The following is a 24,171-nucleotide window of genomic DNA, read 5'->3' on the forward strand; positions in this document are numbered from 1 at the left end:
CAGAATTCTGGGAGCTGTTACACGACTCTCCTATTCATGTGCAGAGTAATACTTTGAGTGCGGGATGGGCTGATCACCATACCGACTACTCTTATTATTCGCTCTTGTTACGATGAATTGGTGGATCCGTGCGACTGTTACGCCTTTCTTTGTTTCTCCGGAGTTATCATCATCATCGGAACAACGACTTCTTGTTGGTGGTGTCGACCGTTCTACATGGAGCAAGAACTCTTGTTAGTGGTGTCGAGGAGATCGACACGTCGCCAAAAGATCCGATATTTCACCTCTCTCCCCCGTACCTTGAGGTGGAACCTCGGGGCGAGGTTCCTTGTTAGTGGTGTCGATTGTAACGACCCGGAAAAAAAACCTAATATTAGTTTTTCTCCGCCTTATTTTTCCGTGCCGTTCCAAAGTCATCATCATGCATACATCATAAAAAATGAATTTTTACAAAATGAAATTTATTTGCAAATAAAAGTATTTAGTAGTTTCTTCTCATATGGTTCTAGAAAACCCTCCTCTCTCATATTTCTTATTTTAGTTAAAACCAAAACAAATATTTTGGAACTTTGCAAAGTTATTCTAAAACCAAAATCTAGTTTTTCAAATCTGTCAAAATCCTCCTCTAGTCCTTTTGTTTGGCTGGAAGTTTTCAGCAAGAAAAGAAGAGAAGAAGTAGCAACCAGCGACCCAACTACCTGACCGACTTTTTCTCCAACGAAGCAACCCACCTAAGGCTCAGTACCTTTTCTACACGAGGAAGTTCCTGTGGCTTTATTCTCCATCTCACGCGAGGAGCATGAGCCTCCGCTCGCTATCATCCTCCACCACCACAACCACTCCTCCTTTTCCCTATCCCTTTAAATCCATCAGAGGCCCCAAGCAAACCCTAGCCTCTCCCCTCGCGCCGCCATCTTCTTTTTCCTTCCAATTCATCTCTGTGTACACCACCGAGCGCCACCACCACAAGCTCGCCGTCGCGCCACCGTTCTATACAACCCCGCGTCCAACCAACGCCACCAGGAGCTGCGTCTCGTCGCCAAGATCTTCCTCGCCCAAGGAATCATCCGGGGGCGCCTCGTACCGACAGCAAATCGCGGATTCTTCTTCGACTCCGGCGAGGAAATCAACGTTTTTCGTCGCCACTGCTTCGTCCCCGTCTCCATCGAGCGCTCCGCTGTTTTCCTGGTTAGCTGGCGCGCCTTATCCCCCACTTCCCCGAGCTGGTTGATCACTTCATGTCGTCCCTTATTTTTGTCGAAACCTAACGGCTCTCCTTGTGCCCGAGGTCGCCACCATGTCCGTCGTCTCCGTCCGCGGTGACCCTCCAACCCGTGCGTGTTCCTGGCGTCTGCGTCTCCGACTCGTATGACTACAGCAGCAACCTCCCGGTGAGCACTCTCGCCGGTTCCATCTCTCCGTCAGTTTCCTGTGCCAATCCATGTCGTTCGCCTCCGTCCGCTTCTGGTTCGTGTCGCCTGAATCGTTTCCTGTTTAGCGAGTCGTCAGCTCAGGCCGCGCGTTTGCGCCAGCTCGTGCCCTCCTAGGCTTGCTCTATCACGGCGCCCCTTCTCAATACATGAATCAACTATAGTCAGCACGTCTGCTCCCTCGTCCGTTGTATTGTTGATCAGGTGATCAAATCGCCAATGCTACGTTTTGTATGTCTTTTATCTGTGCAATTTCATGTCATGTGCTTGGTTCAGTACACGAGAGTAGCACAGTTTGATCTCACCTCGTTCTCTACTCAGAATACCTCAGTATCAAATACACGTTGCAAATCTGTGTCCTTTTGGTTCGATTCCTGTGTCCAGCTCCATCCCATCTCTCTAATTCTATTTTCTTTTGCAAATCTTTTCTATTTAATATCTTTTAAACTGTATCTCCAAATAAACTGTTTTATATATGAAACATGATCCGAAAAATGCAATGAATCTGAATATGCCATTCATATGCATCTTTTGATTTTGCATCATGTCGTGCTCATATAGTTTGCATCACACCTAATAATTAAATGCGGCGTATTTCGGAATTACTGGATAAGAATTCTCCGCTCCGTTTAATATTAAATTAGCTCATCCATGCCATGTCTTTCCTATGGTAATCAATATTTAATATTGCCGGTAGAAAAATAACTCGAACCTAATAATTATTTATCGGAATTCCGATTCCGCTTAATTGGATAAGTGCATCGCATCATACCTTGCCATGTCATGCATATCATATCATGATCATGCCGATTCTTCTTTCGTAGTAGTAATGGTGCATCCGTCGTTTGTTACAGTGCTTTGCTTCTTCACGGGTAGGATCACGAAGTGTTGATGTGAGATACGACGAGTTCTCCGACAAGTTCTTCTGCAGCATTTCACAGGCGAGCCCTCTCTCTTCACCTATTATACACTCTCCCTCGCATTGCTATCCTTATGTTGCGCTTCTTTATCGAGTCACGTGTCCTATTCCACTTGTTTACCATAATAATCCTATATGTCTCATTCCTTACCCATAGCCGTTGCTTGATGTGTGAGCCTTGCGAGTCGTAGGCGTGTTTAGGCTCTGTTGTTTATCTCGATCTGTTATCGGGATATGTTGGGTTGTTGGGAGGTTATCACATGCTATATCAGTTGTTGGAGATACACATGCTTTACTTAACTGTTAACAACTAAAATTGTAAGCGGAGGCATCTGTGAGCCCCTTTGCGAAAGCATCGGAACTTTGACTTGCTAATGTCCTGATGTAGCCCCGCTCACCGACGTGCTACACCAAGACCAACTGATGCGGGGTGGCTTTCGGACACCTCCGCCTCAAGACCGTCAAGTGCAACCCCGTCTATCGTCGATGCTACACCATGGCCAAAGAGTCCCCCAAGTGGACCTTCAACCCTAAACCACGCTACACGCGACAAGGTGAACTCCTTCCTCTCGATACTCGACCTCGTCAATACCTTGAATGGAATGCTACCTCATATCGGTGTGCTACATATCATTAGGTACAAGAATCATCGAGGAACCGGAGAGGAGGAACACCCATGGTGCAAGGAAGCGAGGGAAGGGAAGAGGAGCCATTCATCATGGTGCAAGGAAGAAGGAAGAAGGAAGAAGAAGAAGAGAAGAAGGAAGAGGGAGGAGGAGGCCCAGCCGCCCGTAGTCCGGTCCGACCGGGCCCTGCATCGACCTGCCCGGTTGGCGACCGGTCGACTGCTCCACAACCGGACCGCCGGTGCTGTGCCCGGTCCGACCGGCCCTGCACCGGATCCGACGGGAACTACCCACCAAACTGCCTAAGTTACCCACTTATGTACCTTTTTGCCATGTGTTGTCTTGTAGGCCTATATATAGACCCAAGACACCCCCCTTACCTCTTTAGACTTGTTTTGAACTCAAACCTAAATTTGAGCTTAGTCTCCCTTGGGTATCATCCCTCTGTAATCAAGGCACCTTGGTTGTTGATTTGGAACTTGTTGAGTGAGATTCTAGTACAAGATACTCTCTCTCCCTCACCAAGCTCTTCTTCTCCAATCCCAATCTCTCACCGGGAATTCCCGCGTGCCTCTTCCGGTGATTCTATTGGCGTGGTCCATCGAGCCACGGAGGTAAGCATCGGGTGTATCGGGGTGTGTGTGTGCGTGAGTCTCGGAGTTCCTCGTGTTCATCGCCGTGTTCTTCGTGTTCCTCGCGTTTTTCCCATCTTCCCCCTTGGTTTCGAAGTCAATCCGCGAGATCGGGCCACACACGGGTCTCAGACCTCATCATATGGTATCAGCAGCTCTTGGTTACCGCGGATTTGACCTCCCACCCACCCGATTTCGTCCCTAGAAAATTTTCCAAAAAAAAAATCCCCAAAAATAGCCCTAAATTGCCTCTTGACCGATCTGTGATTTGGTTGCGTTTTGAGTGGTTTTGGTCCGTGGATCTGGTGTTGTTGTGCTTGATCTACTATTTCCCCAACTTTTAGCCTCCAATTCCATCGTTTCCCCTCGATTTGGTCGATTTGGTTTGGTTTTCGTGAAGAACAGGAGAGAGAAACCTTCATCCCGCGAAATCCGGTTTCGAGCCCGGTCAATCACAGAGCCAGACCGACGGCCCAGACGTAACCCGGTCGATCGGCGGAAACCGGACAGGCCGGTCCAGGCGCGCCGGTCCAACCGGGCCCTGCATCGGCGCATCCTCGCGCCCTCCTTCGACCTCGACGTCCGGCGATCTCCACCACCACCACCACCACCACCACCATCGCAGGTATAACTTGCAGCTTTCACCTTGTAACCCCTCTTCCTTTTGCGATCTATCCTACGAGCATTGCTTATCGAGTGTTGCGAGACATTGCACGTGGCCCCGATTGTGAGGTGTGTGTGTCGTGTGGAGTAAAGCTTCTAAGCAAAACTCGTGTGGCAAGATAGCAAAAGCGAGCTAACGCTAACATAGTGCGAGAAAAAGCCGCCAAACTACAAAAAGAGCACAAGTGTGCATAGTGCCATCATACATACCAAAGTGTACAAAGCGCCACCATAGATACAAAAGAGTGCAAGTGCCACCAAATACAAAAGAGGGAAAAGCTTTTAAGCAAAAGAGAGAAAAAGAGAAGAGAGGCCGCGTGTAAATCTTGTTGTCTCTTCGTTGCAACCAAAGCTTTGATCTCTTCTTGTGTTAGTGTGACACCGAGCACCCTTGATTAAGGGCTTCATACACTTTTCCGCTCATTCCTTGGTCGCACTAACCCCGTTCATCTCGTGTGTGTGTTCCATATCTTTTCCGTGTTTCTAGTGATCATCGCTTTGACATTTGATTTCGTTGGACTTCACCCACTCTTAACAACAAACTTGATTTCGGATTTCGTCTTTTGGCTTTCCACAACACTCGCCTAACACCATATTTGCTAGCTTTTGCGTGTGGTTTTGCGTGTGTTCCCGATACACTTGATCTTGCTTTCGGTTTGGTGGATTGCCTCAATACTATCTTACCTTGGTAAGAGTGCGAGGTAGTCTCCTTCCACTAACATACACCATATAGATCTTGTCATGCTAACATGTATAGCGACGAAGAAGATACGGAGGAGTACACGGAGCACTTCGAGGAGGATACCTCTTCAAGCACCGCGGATGTGGAGGAACATGTGGAGCTCGACACCGACTATGGCTCCGCGAGCATCGCCAACATGACCGACATCGAGGAGCTCTACACCGACTTTGGCTCCGCGAGCATCAACGACATGACCGACATCGAGGAGCTCTACATCGACAATGGCTCCTCAAGCATGGACGACATGGTGGAGCAACGCCACGACTACGGCATCGACGACTTGGTGGAGCAACGCCACGTCTACAACATCGACACCATGGCGGAACCTCACCTAGTCTCCACAAGGAGCAACGACGATGCTCCCAAGTACCACCACTTGGCCATTGGAGCTACATATGAAGATGGAGGACCGCCACGATGGCACCATCATATGGATCATCAAGAGCGTCCCCACCATGATCTCCATCGACACACTTCTTCGAGCTCCACGAGGCGCCACCATGAGAGTGCTTATGCACAAGATCGTCGACCTCACGTACATCATATGGAGCAACAAGAGCGCCCCCAACATGATCGTCATCGACACTCTTCTCCAAGCTCCACAAGGCGCCGCAAGCAACATGCCAAGTCGCACGAGCCATCATCTAGGCATGGCAAGGACTGTCATCGACATACGTCACCACATGAGCTTCGCCGCCACAAGCCACTTCATGATCGCCATCGACCAACATCTTCCACGAGTCTTCGACGACACCACTCAAGCCATGGTGATGATGCCCGAAGACGAGAGCCTCGACATGAAGGCGACAAACACCATGATAGGGTGTCCACCACTACAAGGACGGCAAGTGCACATCGCGCATACCTTCCTCATGAGGCGACTTCTACCTCTTGCGCCACCACCACAATGGCCCCTACCTCGTCACATGCCTATGGACTCCGATGCTACAAGTGCAAGCAACAAGACCACCCTCCACGGGAATGTCCCAATCTCCTATGTGAGGTGTGCAAGGCCAAGGGTCACGTGGCATGGCAATGCACAACGCCAAGCGCCAAGAAGCTCTACTTCGACGAGCTCAATGCACAAGTCTCCAAGATGCCTATCGCGCCCACACTTCAAGATGAAGATCGCCAAGGTCAACTCAAGGTTGATGTGGATCCGAGCCTAGCTCTCTACTACACCACGACGCCACCGCTTGCGGATGACTTGGGAGGCGATGGAGTTGAGCATGGTGAGCATGGGATTCTCCCTTCACCTACGGAGGCGCATGGAGTTGAGATGGTTGAGCATGGGAATTTCCCTTCAACCAAGGAGGCGCATGGAGATGAGAAAGTCGAGCCTACTCCCCTATGCTTCATTGATGAGTTGGTAGCAATCCCATGTGAGAATGAGAGCCACTTAGCCCACTTGAGTGAGAGTGATAGTGAGTTGAGCGACTTCCACCCCATATGTGAGTTTGAGTGCTTCCGTTTGGAGGACATGAGTGATACACAAAGTGAGTTGAGAGAGGTAGATGATAGGTCCATGGAGGACATCGCATTTGCTAACACATTAACCTCTCCCTCGTTGGTGTCTTCTTATGTTGCCCTACGTTCCACGGAGGACGAGTTCCCGCTCATGGAGACGATGTACATGGTGCATGACGATGATGATATCTCACCATGCTTGCTCCAAGATGGATATATCGACCACATGGATCCTCCTACTTCCACAACACCTACTTCAAATGAGTCGGCCTACAAAGGTAACAACATAGGTGTTGATGATGCCATGATCCCACTAGTGGACATGATGAGTTATGAGTGCATGCATGATATCGATGATCCATTTGCTACTTCACATGCTACTTTCACTTTCCCATGTGATACTTTGCTTGATAACATTGTTGATCATGTGAAATTGAGTGCTTGTGATACCATGACCATGCCATGCTATGAGAGCTTCAATTTTCCTACCATTGCTTGCAATATGTTACCTACTTGCTCTTTCACATGTATTGCTTGCAATGACAATGATGATATTAGCTTCCGCATGCTTTGCCCAAAATGTTTGCACTACTCCATGATCGTTGCATCCAAGATTGTGAACAATTCCCCTTTCTTATGCTTGGTATGCAAACATGCTTATTTCATTGTCCACGAGATGGCCCCCATAGCCTTCTCCATTTTTGATGATCATGAGTACCCACATACCACACATGCACTTTCATGCCATTTGCACTATCGCCATGCATTTCATACTATCTTGCTTGACACTAATGGTGATGTGCACAAGTCTTGGAACACCATGATGGATGATGTGTTCCTCTACCATGCACATACGCTCTTTGTTTTGCTCATTCCATGTGTAGGTACACGACCATCGACTTCCACCGCTACGGAGCATGAGCTCACGAAACGCGCAATTGAGAGTTACCCCAACAAGGAACTAACCCGCGGGAATCACACCAAAGGGTATGTTCCCACAAGCCTTCGCCCTCAGGAGTTTCCGGCTTGCCTTGTCGAGTTTCCGGTTTGGTCCAACTCCTCGTCGCCCCTTTTGCCTCTTATGCAACTTATCTTGAAATATCTTGTTGGCGCAATGATTGTTGTATGCCTTGATGTTATCATCATACACTCCGAGAATCTCAAGGACCATGTCATACATGTGAGAGACACCTTATGCATCTTGTGCCGCATGTCACACAAAAAGTTGCTCTTCTTTGGATTTCTCATTTCATCTTTGGCATTTACAATGGATTCTTTCACACTTGAGGACACCCATACTCGGCTCAAGCCAACCATACTCTCCCAAGTTCGAAGTCTCCATCGCTTTGCCATTGCACATAACAATTTTGCCCCAAATTTTGCCGCCGACACTTGCCTTTTGTTTGTTCCACTTGTTTGGGACAATGCTACACCACACATTTTTGACACCATACAACTCTTACATGCACAAATTTTTGCCTTTCCACATGTTGGATACACCCACACTCTTTTGGTTCCCATTTTTGCCAAATGCCTCTTGGAGCTTTCCCTTCGCAAATGGTTTTTCTCCAAGTTCTTCTTCGACCGCGACTACCCGACTCTACATGGGACAACCGTCATGGACTACCTCTTCGATGAGGAGAAACAAGAGTCGAGGACGACTCTTCCCCAAGGGGGGGGAGATGATGCGGGGTGGCTTTCGGACACCTCCGCCTCAAGACCGTCAAGTGCAACCCCGTCTATCGTCGATGCTACACCATGGCCAAAGAGTCCCCCAAGTGGACCTTCAACCCTAAACCACGCTACACGCGACAAGGTGAACTCCTTCCTCTCGATACTCGACCTCGTCAATACCTTGAATGGAATGCTACCTCATATCGGTGTGCTACATATCATTAGGTACAAGAATCATCGAGGAACCGGAGAGGAGGAACACCCATGGTGCAAGGAAGCGAGGGAAGGGAAGAGGAGCCATTCATCATGGTGCAAGGAAGAAGGAAGAAGGAAGAAGAAGAAGAGAAGAAGGAAGAGGGAGGAGGAGGCCCAGCCGGCCCAGAGTCCGGTCCGACCGGGCCCTGCACCGACCTGCCCGGTTGGCGACCGGTCGACCGGCTCCACAACCGGACCGCCCGGTGCCAGGCCCGGCCCGACCGGCCCTGCATCGGATCCGACGGAACTACCCACCAAACTGCCTAAGTTACCCACTTATGTACCTTTTTGCCATGTGTTGTCTTGTAGGCCTATATATAGACCCAAGACACCCCCCTTACCTCTTTAGACTTGTTTTGAACTCAAACCTAAATTTGAGCTTAGTCTCCCTTGGGTATCATCCCTCTGTAATCAAGGCACCTTGGTTGTTGATTTGGAACTTGTTGAGTGAGATTCTAGTACAAGATACTCTCTCTCCCTCACCAAGCTCTTCTTCTCCAATCCCAATCTCTCACCGGGAATTCTGCCGCGTGCCTCTTCCGGGTGATTCTATTGGCGTGGTCCATCGAGCCACGGAGGTAAGCATCGGGTGTATCGGGGTGTGTGTGTGCGTGAGTCTCGGAGTTCCTCGTGTTCATCGCCGTGTTCTTCGTGTTCCTCGCGTTTTTCCCATCTTCCCCCTTGGTTTCGAAGTCAATCCGCGAGATCGGGCCACACACGGGTCTCAGACCTCATCACCAACAAGTCCCCCAAGTGGACCGATGACACGAGCCCTAGTCAAAGCTCTACATGATGAGGTGAACTCGCTCCTCACCACCCTTGATCTTGGTACCCCTTTGGAAGGATTGCTACCTCATGCCGACATGCTATGTGTCATTAGGTACAAGGCGCACCAAGACCCCGGAGAGGAGGAGACGCCAAGGTCAAGGGAAGGAGAGAAGCAGCTGGACATGGAGAAGATCATGAAGCCAAAGCCGACGTCGCTCGAAGCGCTCCAAGGAAGAGACGGACGCTGGCCGGTCCAGGACCCGGTCAGACCGGACCTACAACCGGACGTCCCGGTCACAGTTGGCCAACCGGCGCAAACCGGCCCAGCCTCCTCGCACGGGACGACGACCGGACCCGGACCGGATTCTTCGCAGATTTCCGGCCTTGCGCCGGTCGACCGGACCCATGACCGGACAGCCCGGTCACAGGCCCGGTCAGACCGGACCCAAACCGGATCTGACGGGAATGCCCCACCAAACTGCCTTAACTTATCCATTCGCGTACCTGTTCGCCCTTGCTGGCCATGTGTGCCTATATAAGTAGCTGGGACCCCTCCTTTACCCTTTAGACTTGTTTTGAACTCAAACCTACCTTTGAGCTTAGTCTCCCTTGGGTATCATCCCTCTGTAATCAAGGCACCTTGGTTGTTGACTTTGATCTTGTTGAGTGAGATTCTAGTACAAGTTACTCTCTCTCCCTCACCAAGCTCTTCCTCTCCAACCCCAATCTCTCTCCGGGAATTCTGCCACGCGCCTCTTCCTCGGAGATTCTATTGGCATGGTCCATCGAGCCACGGAGGTAAGCACCGGGTGTATCGGGTTGGTGTGCGTGCGTGAGTCTCGGAGTTCCTCGTGTTCGTCGTGTTCTTCGTGTTCCTCGCGTTTTCCCATCTCTCCCCTTGGTTTCGAAGTCAATCCGCGAGATCGGGCCACACACGGGGTCTTAGACCTCATCATATGGTATCAGCAGCTCTTGGTTACCGCGGATTTGACCCTCCACCCACCCGATTTCGTTTCTAAAATTTTTTCCAAAAAATCCCCAAAAATAGCCCCAAATTGCCTCTTGACCGATCTGTGATTTGGTTGCGTTTTGAGTGGTTTTGGTCCGTGGATCTGGTGTTGTTGTGCTTGATCTACTATTTCCCCAACTTTGAGCCTCCAATTCCATCGTTTCCCGTCGATTTGCTCTTTTGGATTTGGTTTGGGGAAGAACAGGAGAGAGAAAGCTCCAGCTCGCGAAATCCGGTTTCGAACCCGGTCAACCGGGCCCACGATCGGACGAGCCAGCCCAGAACCCGGTCGACCGGGCGGCAACCGGACAGGCCGGTCCAGGATCCGGTCCAACCGGGCCTGCACCGGCGCATCTTCGCGCCCCCTTCGACCTCGTTTTCCGGCGATCACCACCACCACCACCACCACCATCATCGCAGGTATAACTTGCAGCTTTCACCTTGTAACCCCTCTTCCTTTTGCGATCTATCCCATCGAGCATTGCTTGTCTAGTGTTGCGAGACATTGCACGTGGCCCCGCATTGTGAGGTGTGTGTGTCGCGTTGAGTAAGGCATCCAAGAAAACACTCGTGTGGCAAGATAGCAAAAGCGAGGCTAACGCTAACATAGTACGTGAAAAAGCCCCAAAAACACAAAAAGAGTGCGAGTAGCACCATACATCCATACATCCATACATCCATACGACCATACATACAAAAGTGTCCACGTGCCACCAAAGATACAAACGAGTGCAAGTGCCACCATATACAAAAGAGAACAAGCTTTTAAGCAAAGAGAGATAGGAGAAGAGAGGCCGCGTGTGAATCGTGTTGTCTCTTCCTTTGCAACCGAAGCTTTGGCTCTCCTTGTGTTAGTGTGACACCGAGCACTTATACATACACTTTTCCGCTCACTTTTGGTTGCACTAACCCCGCTTATCTCGTGTGTGTGTTCCACAACTTTTTCCGTGTTTATAGTGATCTTCACATTGACATTTGGATTTTTGGACCTCACCCACTTTTAACAACATACTCGATCTTGGATTTGTCTTTTGGCTTTCCACAACACTCGCCTAACACCATATTTGCTAGCTTTTGCGTGTGGTTTTGCGTGTGTTCCCGATACACTTGATCTTGCTTTCGGCTTGGTGGATTGCCTCAATACTATCTTACCTTGGTAAGAGTGCGAGGTAGTCTCCTTCAACTAACATACACAACATAGTTCTTGTCTTTCCATCATGGATAGGAACGGAGATACCACAAGGGATGAAGAGATCCTCCGCAACACCGAGAGGTTGGCTACTCAACACAACCTATGGATGCAACGACAAGAGTTCAAGGAGCAACTCACCCTCTTCGAGACGCGCATCGATGAGCAATACGATGAGGTGGCTCACAACTTCTCCGCCGTGAACCAAGACTTGGCTCTTCTTCGTGAAGCTACGGACAACTTGAATGGCCAAATGGCGGCCAATGATGCCAACATGGAGCGGCGCATGGATAGCCTCGACCGCGCCATCACCAACTTGGGTCGTCATCGTCGACACCGCTCTACTTCCTCTTCATCAAGCTCGCCACAAGATTACTATTCTCATGGTGGCCTTTCGTCCTCAAGCTCGTCCTCATGGCATGAAGACCATCATCGGCCTCATCGCCCACAAGCTCGTCATGAAGACTCTCGCTCCAACTCTAGGCGCGGAGAAATCCATCGCCATGCTCGCCCACATGAGCGTCCTCCACAAGACCAAGTCCTTCAACAAGATCGTCACCAAGCGGATCGCCATGCCCACCATGGGCGTGACGACCAACCCCAAGACCAAGGTCCTCAAGATCAACCTCGGCGAGATCTCCGCCGCCACCCTCGCCATGACCAACGTGGACGAGGAGAGCCACACCATGATCAAGATGAGAGACCCAACCTTGAGCATCGTCATCAACCACGACAAGATCTTCAACCACATCCTCACCGTGAACCAAGTGAAGCAAGTGTGCACCTCCAACGCCAACCCAATGCTATGGTTGGCCGTAGAAGACCTCCTATTCCTCCTCTAGCCGCAAGAGATGAAGGCGCCCCTCCTCGTAGAAGAAACTTGGAGGATGAAGAAAACATGTTTGGAAGACTCAAGTTCACCATGCCCAAGTTCAAAGGTGAAGAAGATGCCGAGGCATATCTCTCATGGGCACTCAAGGTTGACAAGATATTCCGCATCCACAACTACTCCGGTGCCAAGAAGGTGGATATGGCATCACTTGAGTTTGAGGATTACGCCAACACTTGGTGGGAGCAAGTCCTCACTCTTCGAGAAGAGAAGGGTGAACCTCCAATTGACACTTGGGAAGAAATGAAGAAAGAGATGCATGCTCGCTTTGTCCCCACGCACTACATGACCGACCTCTTCAACAAGCTCCAAAAGTTGAAGCAAGGCACCAAGACCGTTGAGGAGTTCTACAAGGAGATGGAGCTCACTATGATGTGAGCCAACATCCAAGAGTCCGAGGAACAAACCATTGCTCGTTTCTTCAATGGCCTCACGTACCCCATCAAGAGGATCGTCGAGTTCCAACCCTACTCCAACATGGTTGAGTTGGTCCACCAAGCATCGAAGGCCGAGCGCCAAGTGATTGAGGACATCAAGTACTCCAAGGCCAAGACCTATTTCTCCTCCAAGCTCGCTACATCAACTCCTCCTACTACATCAACTCCTCATGCTACAAGTGCCAAGGCCGACGTGTCATCTACACCATCCAAGAAACCGACTATCCAAAGTCGCATGAAGCAAACGGTCTCCTCCACCGCCTCTTCTAAGGCATCCACGGGACCCTCTAGTGTCACTTGCTTCAAGTGTGGCACCCAAGGTCACAAATCGTTCGAGTGCAAGAACACCAAGGTTATGATCACTATGGAGAATGGTGACATCGAGACACTAGATGAAGAAGAATACGAGGCCCTTGTGCAAGCCGCCGTGGAAAGTGAAGAAGCTTATGAGCAAGAATGTGGAGAAGATCCTCTCTTATGTGAGCATGACCCAAGTCCCTCACTTGTGGTCACAAGGGTGCTAACCACACAACCTCATGCTATGGAAGAACAACGGTGTAACATCTTCCAAACCCGTGCCGGAATTGGTGGCAAGTCGATCAAGGTCATCATAGATGGTGGAAGTTGCCATAACCTTGTGAGCACCGAGTTGTGTGAGAAGCTCAACCTCACTCTCCGCAAGCATCCTCACCCTTACCATATCCAATGGTTGAGTGACAAGGGCAACGTCAAGATACAACATACCGTCACCGTCACTTTCAAGATTGGACCTTATGAGGACACTATCGAGTGTGACGTGGTACCCATGACGGTGTGCCACATGTTGCTTGGCCGCCCTTGGCAATATGACAAGAAGGCTATACATGATGGACTCTCCAACACATACACCTTCAAGGTCAACGACAAGAAGTTCGAGTTGCGTCCGATGACTCCTAGCCAAATCATCGCGGATAATGCGAAGGCTTTAGCGAGGGCACAACTCCGCACCCACCATAGTGAGATGAGAGGAGAGGGAGCGACCCACCACAAAGATAGTGAGCGCCACAAGCCATACATGAGTGAGTCCAAGAGTGTCCTTCTAGCCACCAAGAGTGAGTGGAGAGAGCTCCAAGAGAACCCATCCAACATATTGCACTATGTGCTCATATGCAAGGGACCCTCGTCGGCGACTAATGACCTAACCAACATTCCTCCGTCTTTGTTGTCTCTTTTGCAGGAATTTCAAGACGTCTTCCCCGACGAGCTCCCTCATGGACTACCACCACTCCGAGGCATAGAACACCGATCGACCTCATACCCGGCGCTCCGCTCCCAAACCGTGCCGCCTACCGCACCAACCCCGAAGAAACAAAGGAGATACAATGCCAAATACAAGATCTCCTCGCCAAAGGGTACGTCCGCGAAAGCCTTAGCCCTTGTGCGGTTCCCGTGATTCTTGTGTCTAAACCGAATGAGACGCAACGGATGTGTATGGATTGTCGCCCCATCAATGCCATTACCGTCCGTTACCGCCATCCCATTCCACGTTTAGATGACATGCTTGATGAACTTAGTGGTGCCACGATTTTCTCTAAAGTCGATTTGCGTAGTGGTTACCATCAAATCCGCATGGCCATTGGTGATGAATGGAAAACGGCATTCAAGACCAAACTCGGTCTCTATGAATGGCTCGTTATGCCTTTCGGTCTTTCCAATGCTCCATCTACTTTCATGCGCCTCATGAATCACATCTTGCGTCCTCTCATTGGCAAGAGCGTGGTTGTCTACTTCGATGATATTCTCATTTATAGCAAAAACCTCGAGGACCATGTGCAACATGTGAGAGAGGTCTTGTGCATCTTGCGACATGAAAAGCTTTATGCTAACCTCCCTAAATGCACATTTGCTCAAAACAAATTGGTTTTCCTTGGCTTTGTGGTTTCCGCTATTGGGATTGAAGTTGATTCTTCCAAGGTGGAGGCCATCCATAATTGGCCTACCCCTACAAATGTTGGCCAAGTCCGAAGTTTTCATGGACTTGCCGGGTTTTACCGCCGCTTTGTGAAATATTTTAGCACCATTGCTTGCCCTTTGAATGAGCTTACCAAGAAGAATGTTCCGTTTGTTTGGGGCAAGGCCCAACAAAATGCTTTTGATGAGTTGAAGAAACGCCTTACCGAAGCTCCCCTTCTTGTTCTTCCAAATTTTGCAAAAACTTTTGAGATTGAGTGTGATGCAAGTGGGCTTGGTATTGGTGGTGTTCTTATGCAAGAGGGCAAACCCGTGGCATACTATAGTGAGAAGTTAGATGGCGCACGCCTCAACTATCCTATATATGACAAGGAGCTCTACGCTTTGGTTCGTGTTCTTGAAGTTTGGCAACACTATCTTTGGCCAAAAGAGTTTATCATTCATTCCGACCATGAGTCCTTGAAATATTTGAAAAGCCAACACAACTTTAACAAACGACATGCAAAATGGGTTGAGTTCATTGAGTCCTTCCCATATGTGATCAAATACAAGAAGGGCAAGGACAATGTTGTGGCGGATGCTCTTTCCCGCAAAAACACCCTTTTGCTTACTCGTTTGGATGTCCATGTATTGGGACTTGAAGAGATCAAAGAACTCTATCCTTCCGATTCTTTCTTTGCTCCAATTTTTGAGAAGTGCTCCGTTGAACGAGGAGTGGATGATTTCTATTTGCATGATGGCTACTTGTTTAAAGCTAACAAGATTTGCATTCCCAAGTCCTCGCTTCGAAAATTGCTTTTGCAAGAGTCACATGGAGGTGGTCTTATGGGTCACTTTGGACGTGACAAGACATATGCCATGCTCTCAACCCACTACTATTGGCCAAAGATGAAGCGAGATGTGGAACGCCTTTGCCGCCGGTGCACCACTTGCTTACAAGCTAAGTCTACCTCCAACCCTTATGGTCTTTACACCCCATTGCCTATTCCTTATGCACCATGGACCGATATTAGCATGGATTTCGTTCTAGGCTTGCCTCGCACTAAGCATGGTCATGATTCTATATTCGTGGTAGTGGATAGATTCTCTAAGATGGCTCATTTCATACCTTGCCATAAGAGCGACGATGCTTCACACATTGCTTCATTGTTTTTCAGGGAAATTGTTCGCCTACATGGAGTACCGCAAAGCATTGTGTCAGATCGAGACATCAAGTTCATGAGTTATCTTTGGAAGTCGCTCATGGCAAAGTTTGGAGTGAAGCTCTTATTCTCATCATCCTCGCACCCGCAAACGGACGGCCAAACGGAAGTGGTCAATCGAAGCCTCTCCACCCTCCTACGCATCCTCGTGAAGAAGAACTTGAGGTCTAAGACCCCGTGTGTGGCCCGATCTTGCGGTTGACCCGAAATCCAAAGGAGGGAGAGAGGGAGAACGCGAAGAACACGATGAACACGAAGAACACGATGAACTCACGCACGCACACCAACCCGATACAACCGATACTTACCCCGTGGCTCGATGGACCACGCCAATAGAATCAACCCGGAAGAGACACGCGGTAGAATTCCGAGCGGAGAGATTGGTGAGGGAGATGAATCTAGGAGTGGGAGAGAGAGTGGGTAACACTAGAATCTCACACACCAAATCCAATCATCCAACATGGGTTGCCTTGATACAAAGGGGATGAAACCCTAGGGAGACAAAGCTCATCTTCATGTTTAAGCTATCATCTTGTCTAAGGGGTAAAGGAGGGGTCCTAGGTGCTTATATAGAGGTACAAGCCAGCTTGGGCCGAAAAGGTACGCAAGTGGATAACTTAGGCAGCTTGGGGAGTCATTCCCGTCGGATCCGGTTTGGGGCCGGTCAGACCGGGCTCTGGACCGGTGGTCCGGTCCCGGGGCCGGCCGACCGGGCGGCAACCGGACAGTCCGGTCGTGGGGCCGGTCCAACCGGGTTCGGTCGGCCAGCCTTCTTCTCCTCTTTCCTCCTTCTTCTTCTTCTTCTTCTCTTCTTCTTCTTCTCTTCCTTGCACCATGATGAATGGCTCCTCTTCCCTTCCCTCGCTTACGTGCACCATGGGTGTTCCTCCTCTCCGGTCCTCGATGACTCTTGTACCTAATGACATATAACATGTCGACATGAGGTAGCATTCCATTCAAGGTATCTACGAGGTCGAGTATCGAGAGGAAGGAGTTCACCTTGTCGCGTGTAGCGTGGGTGAGGGTTGAAGGTCCACTTGGGGGACTCTTTGGCCATGGTGTAGCGTCGACGATAGGCGGGGTTGCACTTGATGGTCTTGGTGTAGCGACGTCGGTGACCGGCTACATCATCTCCCCCTTGGGGAAGAGTCGTCCTCGACTCTTGTTTCTCCTCGTCGAAGAGGTAGTCCATGACGGATGTCCCATGTAGAGTTGGGTAGTCGCGGTCGAAGAAGAACTTGGAGAAAAACCACTTGCGAAGGAAAGCTCCAAGAGGCATTTGGCAAAAATGGGAACCAAAAGAGTGTGGGTGTATCCAACATGTGGAAGGGCAAAAATTTGTGCATGTAAGAGTTGTATGGTGTCAAAAATGTGTGGTGTAGCATTGTCCCAAACAAGTGGAACAAACAAAAGGCAAGTGTCGGCGGCAAAATTTGGGGCAAAATTGTTATGTGCAATGGCCAAGCGATGGAGACTTCGAACTTGGGAGAGTATGGTTGGCTTGAGCCGAGTATGAGTGTCCTCAAGTGTGAAAGAATCCATTGCAATTGCCAAAGATGAAATGAGAAATCCAAAGAAGAGCAACTTTTTGTGTGACATGTGGCACAAGATGCATAAGGTGTCTCTCACATGTATGACATGGTCCTTGAGATTCTTGGAGTGTATGATGATAACATCAAGACATACAACAACCATTGTGCCAACAAGATGTGTCAAGATATGTTGCATAAGAAGCAAAAGAGGTGACGAGGAGTTGGACCAAACCGGAAACTCGACAAGGCAAGTCGGAAACACATGAGGGCGAAGGCTTGTGGGAACATACCCTTTGGTGTGATTCCCGCGGGTTGGGTCCTTGTTGGGGTAGCTCTCAATTGCGCGTTTCATGAGCTCATGCTCCGTAGCGGTGGAAGTTGTCATTCGGGTACCTATACACACAAAAGAGAAAACAAAAAGCGTGTGTGCATGGTAGAGGAACACATCATCCATCATGATGTTCCATGTCTTGTGCACATCACCATTAGTGTCAATCAAGATATTATGAAATGCATGGCGATAGTGCAAATGGCAAGAAGGTGCATTCATGGCATGTGGTAACTCATGATCATCAAAAAGTGAGAAGGCTATGGGGGCCATCTCGTGGACAATGAAATAAGCATTCTTGCATACCAAGCATAAGAAAGAGCAATTGTTCCTAATCTTGGATGCAAGGATCATGGAAGAGTGTAAACATTTTGGGCACATCATGCGGAAGCTAGTGTCATCATTATCATTGCAAGCAATACATGGCAAAGAGCAAGTTGTCGACATATTGCAAGCAATGGTGGAAAAATTAAAGCTCTCATAGCATGGCATGGTCATGGTATCACAAGCACTCAATTCCACATGGTCAACAATGTTGTCAAGCAAAGTATCACATGGGAACATGAAAGTAGCATATGATGTAGCAAATGTGTCATCAAGATCATGCATGCACTCATAAGTCGTCATGTCCACTAGTGGGATCATGGCATCACCAACACCTATGTTGTTACCTTTGTCGGCCGACTCATTTGAAGTAGGTGTGGTGGAAGTAGGAGGATCCATGTGGTCGACTTGTCCATCTTGGAGCAAGCATGGTGAGATATCTTCATCTTCATGCACCATGTACATCGTCTCCATGATCGGGAACTCATCCTCCTCGGAACCTAATGCAACATAAGAAGACACCAAAGAGGGAGAGGTTAATGTGTTAGCAAAATCGATGTCCTCCATGGACCTATCATCTACCTCTCGCAACTCACTCGGTGTATCACTCATGTCCTCCAATTGGAAGCACTCAAACTCACATGTGGAGTGGTAGTCACTCAACTCACTATCACTCTCGCTCAAGTGGGCTAGGTGGCTCTCATGCTCACATGGGCTTGGTACCAACTCATCAATCAAGCATATGGGAGTAGGCTCGACTTTCTCATCTCCATGCGCCTCCTTGGTTGAAGGGAGATTCCCATGCTCAACCATCTCAACTCCATGCGCCTCCATAGGTGAAGGGAGAATCCCATACTCACCATGCTCAACTCCATGCGCCTCCATAGGTGAAGGGAAGATCCCATGCTCACCATGCTCAACTCCATCTCCTCCCAAGTCATCCTCCATCGGTGGCGCCGTAGTGTCGTGGAGAGCTATGCTCGGATCCACATCATCCTTGTGTTGGCCTTGTCGATCTTCATCTTGAAGTGTGGGCGTCGAAGGCTTCTTGGTGGCTTGAGCTTGGAGCTTGTCGAAGAAGAGTGTCTTGGCGCTTGGCTTTGTGCATTGCCATGCCTCATGACCCTTGTCCTTGCACACCTCACATAGGAGATTGGGACATTCCCGTGGAGGGTGGCCTTGTTGCTTGCACTTGTAGCATCGGAGTCCATAGGCACGTGACGAGGTAGAGGCCATTGTGGTGGTGGCACTAGAGGTGGAAGTCGCCGTATGAGGAAGGTATGCGCGATGTGCACTTGCCATCCTCGGAGTGGTAGACACCGGATGATGGTGTTTGTCGTCTTCATGTCGAGGATCTCGTCTTCGGGCATCATCACCATGGCTTGAGGAGTGTCGTCGATGATCCGTGGAAGATGTGTGTCGATGGCGCTCATGGAGTATCTTGTGTCGGCGGTGATCATGTGGTGACGTATGTCGATGGGCTCCATGAGGTGGTGATGGTCGACGACGATCATGAGATGGTGTATGTCGATGACGATCATGAGATGGTGTATGTCGATGACGATCCTCGACATGCCTAGATGATGTCTCATGTGGCGTGGCATGTCGCTTGTGGCGCCTTGTGGAGCTTGGAGAAGAGTGTCGATGACGATCATGTCGGGGACGCTCTTGATGCTCCATATGATGTACTTGAGGTCGACGATCTTGTGCATAAGCACGCTCATGGTGGCGCCTTGTGGAGCTCGAAGAAGTGTGTCGATGACGCTCATGTTGAGGACGCTCTTGGTGGTCCAAATGATGGTGCCATCGTGGATGTCCTCCATCTTCATATGTAGCTCCCTTGGCCAAGTATGGATGCGAGGGCGCATCGTCTTTGCTCCATGTGGAGACTAGGTGAGGCTCCGCCATGGTGTCGATGTCGGAGTCGTGGCGTTGCTCCACCATGTCGCCCATGAGTGGTGAGCTAGTGTCGATGTAGAGCTCGTCGATGTCGTCCTCGAGGTGGTGCTCCACCATGTCGTCCATGTCGTCCTCGAGGTGGTGCTCCACCATGTCGTCCATGTCGTGCTCGAGGTGGTGCTCCACCATGTCGTCCATGTCGTGCTCGAGGTGGTGCTCCACCATGTCGTCCATGCATGAGGAGCCATGGTCGTTGTCGAGCTCCTCGATGTCGGACATGCTGATGATGCTTGTGGAGCTAGAGTCGGTGTCGAGCTCCACATGTTCCTCCACATCCGCGGTGCTTGAGGAGGTGTCCTCCTCGAAGTACTCCATGTACTCCTCCGTGTCGTCTCCGTCGCTATACATGTTAGCACGATGGTATCTATATGGTGTATGTTAGTGGAAGAAGACTACCTCGCAATCTTACCGTGGTATGATAAGATCGGGGCGATCCAAAAAGCCGAGGTCAAAATCAATTGTATCGGGTACTCACACAAAGACACACGCAAAAGCTAGCAAATATGGTGGTAGGTGAGTGTGGTGGAAAGCCAAAAGACGAAATCCGAAATCAAGTTTGTTGTTAAGAGTGGGTAAAATCCAAAAATCCAAATGTCAATGTGAAGATCACTATAAACACAGAAAAAGATGTGGAACACACACACGAGATAAACGGGGTTAGTGCAACCAAAAGTGAGCGGAAAAGTGTATGTATAAGTGCTCGGTGTCACACTAACACAAGGAGAGCCAAAGCTTTGGTTGCAAAGGAAGAGACAACAAGATTCACACGTGGCCTCTCTTCTCCTATCTCTCTTTGCTTAAAAGCTTTTTCTCTTTTGTATATGGCGGCACTTGCACTCGTTTGTATCTTTGGTGGCACGTGGACACTTTGTATGTATGGGCGTATGGATGTATGGATGTATGGATGTATGGTGCTACTCGCACTCTTTTTGTGTTTTTGGGGCTTTTTGACGCACTATGTTAGCGTTAGCCTCGCTTTTGCTATCTTGCCACACGAGTGTTTGCTTGGGTGCCTTACTCAACGCGACACACACACCTCACAATCGGGGCCACGTGCAATGTCTCGCAACACTAGATAAGCAATGCTCGATAGGATAGATCGCAAAAGAAGAGGGTTACAAGGGGAATGCAAGTTATACCTAGATGATGGTGGTGGTGGTGGTGGTGGTGGAGATCGCCGGATGTCGAGGTCGAAGGAGGGGGCGTTGCTGCGCCCGGTCTGGGGTCCGGTTGGACCGGCTCCTGGACCGGCCTGTCCGGTTGCCGCCCGGTCGACCGGGTTCTGTGCTGGGCCGTCCGGTCTGTGGCCCGGTTGACCGGGCTCGAAACCGGATTTCGCGGGATGAAGGTTTCTCTCTCCTGTTCTTCACGAAAACCAAGCCAAATCGACCAAATCGAAGGGAAACGATGGAATTGGAGGCTAAAAGTTGGGGAAATAGTAGATCAAGCACAACAACACCAGATCCACGGACCAAAACCACTCAAAACGCAACCAAATCACAGATCGGTCAAGAGGCAATTTAGGGCTATTTTTGGGGATTTTTTGAAAAATTTTCTAGGAACGAAATCGGGTGGGTGGGAGGTCAAATCCGCGGTAACCAAGAGCTGCTGATACCATATGATGAGGTCTAAGACCCCGTGTGTGGCCCGATCTTGCGGTTGACCCGAAATCCAAAGGAGGGAGAGAGGGAGAACGCGAAGAACACGATGAACACGAAGAACACGATGAACTCACGCACGCACACCAACCCGATACAACCGATACTTACCCCGTGGCTCGATGGACCACGCCAATAGAATCAACCCGGAAGAGACACGCGGTAGAATTCCGAGCGGAGAGATTGGTGAGGGAGATGAATCTAGGAGTGGGAGAGAGAGTGGGTAACACTAGAATCTCACACACCAAATCCAATCATCCAACATGGGTTGCCTTGATACAAAGGGGATGAAACCCTAGGGAGACAAAGCTCATCTTCATGTTTAAGCTATCATCTTGTCTAAGGGGTAAAGGAGGGGTCCTAGGTGCTTATATAGAGGTACAAGCCAGCTTGGGCCGAAAAGGTACGCAAGTGGATAACTTAGGCAGCTTGGGGAGTCATTCCCGTCGGATCCGGTTTGGGGCCGGTCAGACCGGGCCTGGGACCGGGTGGTCCGGTCCTGGGGCCGGTCGACCGGGCGGCAACCGGACAGTCCGGTCGTGGGGCCGGTCCAACCGGGTTCTGGGCCGGCCAGCCTTCTTCTCCTCTTTCCTCCTTCTTCTTCTTCTTCTTCTCTTCTTCTTCTCTCTTCCTTGCACCATGATGAATGGCTCCTCTTCCCTTCCCTCGCTTACGTGCACCATGGGTGTTCCTCCTCTCCGGTCCTCGATGACTCTTGTACCTAATGACATATAACATGTCGACATGAGGTAGCATTCCATTCAAGGTATCTACGGGGTCGAGTATCGAGAGGAAGGAGTTCACCTTGTCGCGTGTAGCGTGGGTGAGGGTTGAAGGTCCACTTGGGGGACTCTTTGGCCATGGTGTAGCGTCGACGATAGGCGGGGTTGCACTTGATGGTCTTGGTGTAGCGACGTCGGTGACCGGGGCTACATCATCGCTCATGGCAAAGTTTGGAGTGAAGCTCTTATTCTCATCATCCTCGCACCCGCAAACGGACGGCCAAACGGAAGTGGTCAATCGAAGCCTCTCCACCCTCCTACGCATCCTCGTGAAGAAGAACTTGAAGTCATGGGAGGAGTGCCTTCCCCACGCGGAGTTCACCTACAACCGCGCCAAGCACAAGACTACATCAAGGAGCCCCTTCATGGTCGTCTATGGCTTCGAACCTTACACGGCACTAGACATACTTCTGCTACCCCTCCACGAGCGCATCAACATGGACTTCGACAAGCGCACCGCCGCCGTCAAGAAACTACATGAAGAAACAAGAGCGACCATACAAGAACATGTGCTTCGTCAAGCAAACCGCATCAACGCCAAGAAGAAGGAAAGGATATTTCAAGAAGGAGACCTCGTTTGGATCCACCTCCGGAAGGAAAGGTTCCCTCATGAGCGCAACTCCAAGCTCAAGCCAAGAGGAGATGGCCCCTTCAAAGTCCTCAAACGCATCAACAACAACTCTTACGTCATCGACATACCGACGTCAAAGTACTTGGTGAGCAACACGTTCAACGTCTCGGACTTGTCGCCCTATCATGGAAATGAAGAGGTGCAAGAGTCGAGGACGACTCTTTCCCAAGGGGGGGAGATGATGTAGCCCCGCTCACCGACGTCGCTACACCAAGACCAACAAGTCCCCCAAGTGGACCGATGACACGAGCCCGAGTCAAAGCTCTACATGATGAGGTGAACTCGCTCCTCACCACCCTTGATCTTGGTACCCCTTTGGATGGATTGCTACCTCATGCCGACGTGCTATGTGTCATTAGGTACAAGGCGCACCAAGACCCCGGAGAGGAGGAGACGCCAAGGTCAAGGGAAGGAGAGAAGCAGCTGGACATGAAGAAGATCATGAAGCCGAAGCCGACGTCGCTCGAAGCGCTCCAAGGAAGAGACGGACGCTGGACGGTCCAGGACCCGGTCAGACCGGACCTACAACCGGACGTCCCGGTCACAGGCCCGGTCAACTGGGCGCAAACCGGCCCAGCTCCCTCGTACCGGACGACGACCGGACCCGGGACCGGATTCTTCGCAGATTTCCGGTTTGCGCCCGGTCGACCGGACCCATGACCGGACAGCCCGGTCACAGGCCCGGTCAGACCGGACCCATGACCGGACAGCCCGGTCACAGGCCCGGTCAGACCGGACCCAAACCGGATCTGACGGGAATGCCCCACCAAACTGCCTTAACTTATCCATTCGCGTACCTGTTCGCCTTTGCTGGCCATGTGTGCCTATATAAGTAGCTGGGACCCCTCCTTTACCCTTTAGACTTGTTTTGAACTCAAACCTACCTTTGAGCTTAGTCTCCCTTGGGTATCATCCCTCTATAATCAAGGCACCTTGGTTGTTGACTTTGATCTTGTTGAGTGAGATTCTAGTACAAGTTACTCTCTCTCCCTCACCAAGCTCTTCCTCTCCAACCCCAATCTCTCTCCGGGAATTCTGCCACGCGCCTCTTCCTCGGAGATTCTATTGGTGTGGTCCATCGAGCCATGGAGGTAAGCATCGGGTG

General features: G+C 50.2%; 1 long non-coding RNA gene across 1 annotated transcript; it reads left to right on the forward strand.

The window, feature by feature from the left end:
* The first annotated feature begins 468 nt into the window (after nucleotides 1-468).
* On the forward strand, nucleotides 469-23,885 carry LOC139830080 (uncharacterized). Its single transcript, XR_011749558.1, has 3 exons — nucleotides 469-1,391; nucleotides 2,285-2,371; nucleotides 23,254-23,885. It is a non-coding gene; the product is annotated as an uncharacterized lncRNA (long non-coding RNA).
* The last annotated feature ends 286 nt before the right edge of the window (nucleotides 23,886-24,171 follow it).

The sequence above is a fragment of the Lolium perenne genome, chromosome 7, assembly GCF_019359855.2.
Source record: "Lolium perenne isolate Kyuss_39 chromosome 7, Kyuss_2.0, whole genome shotgun sequence".
In the NCBI taxonomy this organism is placed as follows: domain Eukaryota; kingdom Viridiplantae; phylum Streptophyta; class Magnoliopsida; order Poales; family Poaceae; genus Lolium; species Lolium perenne.